A 7,994-nucleotide genomic window follows, 5' to 3' on the forward strand; every position below is an offset into this window, starting at 1 on the left:
ACCCAGCGCCGGCGTCGTACTCGGCCTCCTCCTCCTTGCCTCGAGGCGCGGGCGCCTCTGGTGCCACCGGCACCACCTGCGACGAGGCCCAGGCATAAGGATGCCGAATCGCATTCAGAAGAACCACCCACGTCGCGTCGGGACGGACGAGAAGATGCACGGCGGCAAATAAGAAGACCAGATGCTCACCTGAGGCGCCGCGTTCGACCGGCTGTACGGCGCCTTGCCGAACTCCTAGTCCTCCCCAAGGTTGGCCTTGGAGATGTTGTTCACGCCACGCGCAACCTACGCCACGGACAGCCGCGTCGACCCCAAGCGGTTGGGGTCTTGGAGGCCGACCATCTCGCCGATGAGGCAGGAGCGCCCCTGCAGCGGAAGAACCCGGCACTTGATGAACGTGGCGAGGAGGTCGGTGCCGGTGAGCCCCTCCTGTGTCCTCATCACCGTCACCCGCTCGCAGAGATTGATGATCTCCTATGACAGGCGCCGGGGCGAGTAGCCCTAGTTCATCTTTGCCCGCGGCGGCGCGATGGCGAAGGCCGGAAGATTGATGCAATCCGCGCCAAGGTCACAGACGTAGAAGAAGGAGTTCTGCCACTTCTTGGCAAAATCCTCCAGCGGGATCTTGGGGAAGTCCGCCTCCGACCGCTTCGAGATGACAGCGGCGCCGTAGTCGGCGAACTTCTCGGCCGACGGGCCCTGCTGCTTCAAGGATAAGAAGCACGCCCAGAGGCCGATCGTGGCCTCGACCCCCAGGTACCCCTCACAGAGAGTGACTAAGCCAGAGAGCTGGACGATGGCGCCGGCGCCAAGATGAAGCGGCTGGAGCCCGAAGAACTCCAAGAACGCATGGAACAAGGTGCTCACCGGTAGCCCGAATCCGCGCTCGAAATGCATGAAGAAGACCACACGCTCCTGCCCCTCGGGCTGAGGCCTCTGCTCGCCCCGCGACAGGCGGACACTGACGTCCGTCTCCTGCGGCAGGCGCCGCGACGCCCGTAGACGGGTGATGTCCTCGGAGGTGACGTTCGAGCCCATCCAAGAGCCCGATGGCAGCGACATGATCGAAGAAAGAAGAAGAAGAAGAAGGAAGACGGACGGCAAAGGAGTTCTGCTCAAGCAGCGGGCGCCGCAGTGTGTCGGTTGCAAGAAGCAGAGCGAGGGCAAGGGGACAGGCGAGCGCGAACGGGAATAGTGTCCGCCGCCCCCCTGCCCCCCAATTTATAACCCTCGGTTTAAACGTGGGGAAGTGGGATCGTCTGTTGATACGTCTCCAACGTATCTATAATTTTTTATTGCTCCATGCTATATTATCTACTGTTTTGGGTGTTTATGGGCTTTATTATACACTTTTATATCATTTTTGGGACTAACCTATTAATCCAGAGCCCAGTGCCAGTTTCTGTTTTTACCTTGTTTTAGGGTTTCGAAGAAAAGGAAAATCAAACAGAGTCCAATTGACCTGAAACTTCATGGAACCCATTTTTGGAAGGAAAGAAGCCCATAAGTATTGGAGTGCACGTCAGGGGACCTTCGAGGAGGCCACGGGGTAGGGGGCGCGCCCACCCCCCTAGGGCGTGCCCTCCACCCTCGTGGGCCCCTCATGGCCCCCCTGATGTACTTCTTCCGCCTATATATCTCCATATACCCTAAAAACATCCGGGAGCACAATAGATTGGGAGTTCCGCCGCCAAAAGCCTCTGTAGCCACCGAAAGCCAATCTAGACCCGTTCCGGCACCCTGCCGGAGGGGGCAATCCCTCTCTGGTGGCCATCTTCATCATCCCGGTGCTCTCCATGACGAGGAGGGAGTAGTTCTCCCTCGGGGCTGAGGGTATGTACCAGTAGCTATGTGTTTGATCTCTCTCTATCTCTCTCTCGTGTTCTTGAGGTGATACGATCTTGATGTATCGCGAGCTTTGCTATTATAGTTGGATCCTATGATGCCCCCCCCCCTCTACTCTCTTGTAATGGATTGAGTTTCCCCTTTGAAGTTATCTTATCGGATTAAGTCTTTATAGATTTGAGAACACTTGATGTATGTCTTGCCGTGCGTATCTGTGGTGACAATGAGATACCACATGATTCACTTGATGTATGTTTTGGTGATCAACTTGCGGGTTCCGCCCATGAACCTATGCATAGGGGTTGGCACACGTTTTCGCCGTGATTCTTCGGTAGGAACTTTGGGGCACTCTTTGAGGTTCTATGTGTTGGTTGAATAGATGAATCTGAGATTGTGTGATGCATATTGTATAATCAGACCCACGGATACTTGAGGTGACATTGGAGTATCTAGGTGACATTAGGGTTTTGGTTGATTTGTGTCCTAAGGTGTTATTCTAGTATGAACTCTAGGGCTGTTTGTGACATCTATAGGAATAGCCCAACGGATTGATTGGAAAGAATAACTTTGAGGTGGTTTCGTACCCTACCATAATCTCTTTGTTCGTTCTCCGCTATTAGTGACTTTGGAGTGACTCTTTGTTGCATGTTGAGGGATAGTTATGTGATCCAATTATGTTATCATTGTTGAGAGAATTTACACTAGCGAAAGTATGAACCCTAGGCCTTGTTTCCTATCATTGCAATACCGTTTATGCTCACTTCTATCACTTGTTACCTTGCTGTTTTTATAATTTCAGATTACAAAAACCTTTATCTACTATCCATATACTACTTGTATCACCATCTCTTCGCCGAACTAGTGCACCTATGCAATTTACCATTGTATTGGGTGCGTTGGGGACACAAGAGACTCTTTGTTATTTGGTTGCAGGGTTGCTTGAGAGAGACCATCTTCATCCTAGGCCTCCTACGGATTGATAAACCTTAGGTCATCCACTTGAGGGAAATTTGCTACTGTCCTACAAACCTCTGCACTTGGAGGCCCAACAACATCTATAAGAAGAAGGTTGTGTAGTAGACATCAAGCTCTTTTCTGGCGCCGTTGCCGGGGAGGTGAGTGCTTGAAGGTATATCTTTAGATCTTGCAATCGAGTCTTTTAGTTTCTTGTTTTAGCACTAGTTTAGTTTATAAAGGAAAACTACAAAAATATGGAATTGAGTTTGTCTCATATGCTTCATCTTTTTAATATCTTTCGTGAGTATGATGGAAAGGAAAGTTGTGCTCAAGTGCTAGAGGAAGAAGTCTATAAAATGTTTGGCACTAAATCTTTGAATGATGAGCATGATTGCAATGTTGTTAGTACGAATACTTTGAATATCCATGATACTAATGATGATTGCACTAGTTATGATGAAAATGTCTCCTATAAACATGTCAAATTTTGTGGAGTGCATTGGGTTTGTAAGTACACACCAAATAGGGAAGATAAATATTGCATGGGAATCAACTGACTTCTCCCTTCTTCATTGATTCGGGGGAAAGGGAACCGTCTACCAGTTGGGAAGCTAGACATCAAGGTTGTGGCTTGATGAGGATAACTAAGCTGACACGCCGGAGTTGGCTACTGGCACAACAGGGTGGTGCCTTACCGCACCGCAGGCGCACGCGCGGTAGCGTTCGTGGTGGTGCTTCTAAGTACTTATAAACTAAATTGTTGCAAGAAAGGCTGGATGATTGTGCTGAAAATTTAAATTTTCTTGGCCGTACTTGTGGACTTTGCAATGAAAGTGGTGATTTAGCTATCCGATGCAAATTGTTTCATGATCTAATCGTGTCCAAAAATTGTGATGACTTGATTTCCCTTGCACACTATAATGAACTTAGTTTGCTTATGGGTTACGAAGAACTGAAACATATAACTAATTATCTTCCAGAATTTGCCCGTTATAAACTTCTTGGATTTGACCTAGAGGGAATTTATATGTATTGTGCGGTAAATTGCATTGAAAATCCTTACATTGCCAATTACATAAAGAAAAGAAAACAAATAGAAAATGAAGAGAATACTAATGAAAGGGAAGAGACTTCCCAATATCCTCCTATTATGTCTTATGATGAATCAGGTAATGAGGAGGAGCCTCCTATTCAGCCAATCTCATTAATAAGGAGCTCCAAAAAGAGGATTGAACCCACACATGATGTGGTGAAGAAGAAGAAAAGAAAAAGGAAGAGAGGTAAAAAGATATCTCCCCCAAATAGTGCTGCTCCTATTACTATTGTGCCTCATGAAAATATAACTGTGGAAGATAATGATACTTCTTATGATCTTGAAAACCTTTTTGGCACTTGCTTGGAAGAATATGATAATTGCTATACTATTGGTGCTATCCATACTATTAATGATGAGAGTGATTATGCTTATGATATGAAAAGGACCAAGCTTGGGGATGCTATGTTTGATGAAGATGATGTTTTTGAGAATATATTTGCTGCAATTAATGTTTGTCCCAAGCTTGGGGATGCTACGCTTAATGAAGATGATATTTTTAGTCTCCCAAGTTGGGAGGCAACCCAATTTTATTTTAGTTCCTTACTTTTTGTTCCTGTTTAGTAATAAATAATTCATCTAGCATCTGTTTAGATGTGGTTTTATGCTTTTAATTAGTGTTTGTGCCAAGTAGAACCTTTGGGAAGACTTGGGGAAAGTCTTGTTGATCATGCTGTAAAAAAAGAAACTTTAGCGCTCACGAGAATTGCTGCCATCTTTATTTGGAAAGTGATATTTAGTTAATTATTTTTGAGTATGATTAATAGATAAATTCCTCAGATCCAGCAATTTATTTGAGAATTTTATGAGTTCCATAAGTATACGTTTGATCTAGATTACTACAGACTGTTCTGTTTTTGACAGATTCTGTTTTTCATGTGTTGTTTACTTTTTTTGATGAATCTATGGCTAGTAAAATAGTTTATAAACCGTAGAGAAGTTTGAATACAATAGGTTTAACACCAATATAAATAAATAATGAGTTCATTACAGTACGTTGAAGTGGTGATTTATTTTCTTATACTAACGGAGCTTACGAGTTTTCTGTTAAGTTTTGTGTTGTGAAGTTTTCAAGTTTTGGGTAAAGATTCGATGGACTATGGAATAAGGAGTGGCAAGAGCCTAAGCTTGGGGATGCCCAAGGCACCCCAAGGTAATATTCAAGGATAGCCAAGAGCCTAAGCTTGGGGATGCCCCGGAAGGCATCCCCTCTTTCGTCTTCGTTCATCGGTAACTTTACTTGGAGCTATATTTTATTCACCACATGATATGTGCTTTGCTTGGAGCGTCATTTTATTTTGCTTGCTGTTATTTATAACAATGTTTTGCATCTTTTATTTCAATAAAAGTGGAATTGATAGCATTTACTAAGCCTATTTTAGAAGTCCACATGTTGCTGTTTGAAAACAGAAAGTTTACCGCTGTTGCAATAATTTCCTAGAAAAGTCATAATGTGATAAAATGTTGAAACCTTTTGCATATTAAGCTCTGATAAATTTACTACAGTGGGAATTTTCTTTCATAATTTTTGGAGTTAGGGAAGTATGGATCTTGTTGCACTCTTTACAGACTGTCCTGTTTAGACAGATTGCTGTTATGTTTGCATTGTTTGCATATGTTTGCTTCTTTAATGATTCTATTTGATGATAGGACTATTAAATATGCAGAGGCATTTTGTATGCAATGTTGAATAATAATTTTAGTGATTTGCTACAGTAGAGTATGGTAAGGTTTTTGCAATGGTTTATACTAACTTATCTCACGAGTCCTTGTTGAGTTTTGTGTGGATGAAGCTTTTGAGATTTAGGGAGACAGTGATATGAGAGGAATTAAGGAGACACAAAAGCTCAAGCTTTGGGATGCCCAAGGCACCCCAAGATAATATTTCAAGAAGTCTCAAGCGTCTAAGCTTGGGGATGCCCCGGTTGGCATCCCACCTTTCTTCTTCAACAACTATCGGTTAATATCGGTTGATCCTAAGTTTTTGCTTCTTCACATGATGTTTGCTATTTTTAGATGTCATTTTATTTTGTTTTGCTTTCTGTTTGAATAAAGTATAAAGATCTGAAATTCTTAAATGTTAGAGAGTCTTCACATAGTTGCATAATTATTCGACTACTCATTGATCTTCACTTACATCTTTCGGAGTAGTTTGTCATTTGCTCTAGTGCTTCACTTATATCCTTTTAGAGCACGGTGGTGGTTTTATTTTATAGAAATAGATGAACTCTCATTCTTCACTTATATTATTTTGAGAGTCCTAAACAGCATGGTAGTTTCCTTAAATAATCCTAATATGCTAGGTATTCAAGATTAGTAAAAACTTTCTTATGAGTGTTTTGAATACTAAGAGAAGTTTGATGCTTGATGATTGTTTTGAGATATGGAGGTAATAATATCAAAGTCGTGCTAGTTGAGTAGTTGTGAATTTGAGAAATACTTGTGTTGAAGTTTGCAAGTCTCGTAGCATGCACGTATGGTAAACGTTATGTAACAAATTTGAAACATGAGGTGTTATTTGATTGTCTTCCTTATGAGTGGCGGTCGGGGACGAGCGATGGTCTTTTCCTACCAATCTATCCCCCTAGGAGCATGCGCATAGTGCCGAGGTTTTTGATGACTTGTAGATTTTTGCAATAAGTATGTGAGTTCTTTATGACTAATGTTGAGTCCATGGATTATACGCACTCTCACCCTTCCATCCTTGCTAGCCTCTTCGGTACCGTGCATTGCCCTTTCTCACATTGAGAGTTGGTGAAAACTTCACCGGTGCATCCAAACCCCGTGATATGATACGCTCTATCACACATAAACCTCCTTATATCTTCCTCAAAACAGCCACAATACCTACCTATTATGGCATTTCCATAGCCATTCCGAGATATATTGCCATGCAACCTTCCACCGTTCCGTTTATTATGCCATGCATCATCATTGTCATATTGCTTTGCATGATCATGTAGTTGACATCGTATTTGTGGCAAAGCCACCGTTCATAATTTTTCATACATGTCACTCTTGATTCATCGCAATCCCGGTACACAGCCGGAGGCATTCATATAGAGTCATCTTTGTTCTAGTATCGAGTTGTAATCATTGAGTTGTAAATAAATAGAAGTGTGATGATCATCATTTTCTAGAGCATTGTCCCAAGTGAGGAATAAAAAAATAAAAATAAAAAGAGAAATGCCATAAAAAAAAGAGAAGGCCCAAAAAAAGAAGAAAAAAAGAAAAAGGCCATAAAAATAGAAGGCCCAAAAAAATGAGAGAAAAAGAGAGAAGGGACAATGCTACTATCCTTTGCCACACTTGTGCTTCAAAGTAGAACCATAATCTTCATGATAAAGAGTCTCTTCTTTTGTCACTTTCATATACTAGTGGGAATTTTTCATTATAGAACTTGGCTTGTATATTCCAACAATGGGCCTCCTCGAGTGCCCTAGGTCTTCGTGAGCAAGCAAGTTGGATGCACACCCACTTAGTTTCTTTTGTTGAGGTTTCATACATTTATAGCTCTAGTGCATCCGTTGCATGGCAATCCCTACTCCTTGCATTAACATCAATCGATGGGCATCTCCATAGCCCATTGATTAGCCTCGTTGATGTGAGACTTTCTCTCTTTTTTGTCTTCTCCACATAACCCCCATCATCATATTCTATTCCACCCATAGTGCTATATCCATGGCTCGCGCTCATGTATTGCGTGAAAGTTTATAGGTTTGAGATTACTAAAGTATGAAACAATTGATTGGCTTGTCATCGGGGTTGTGCATGATGAGAGCATTCTTGTGTGACGAAAATGGAGCATGACTAAACTATATGATTTTGTAGGGATGAACTTTCTTTGGCCATGTTATTTTGAGAAGACATAATTGCTTAGTTAGTATGCTTGAAGTATTATCATTTTTATGTCAATATGAACTTTTGTCTTGAATCTTTCGGATCTGAATATTATGCCACAATTAAGAAGAATTACATTGAAATTATGCCAAGTAGCACTCCGCATCAAAAATTCTATTTTTATCATTTACCTACTCGAGGACGAGCAGGAATTAAGCTTGGGGATGCTGATACGTCTCCAACGTATCTATAATTTTTG

The sequence above is a fragment of the Triticum dicoccoides genome, chromosome 6A, assembly GCF_002162155.2.
Source record: "Triticum dicoccoides isolate Atlit2015 ecotype Zavitan chromosome 6A, WEW_v2.0, whole genome shotgun sequence".
Lineage (NCBI taxonomy): Eukaryota > Viridiplantae > Streptophyta > Magnoliopsida > Poales > Poaceae > Triticum > Triticum dicoccoides.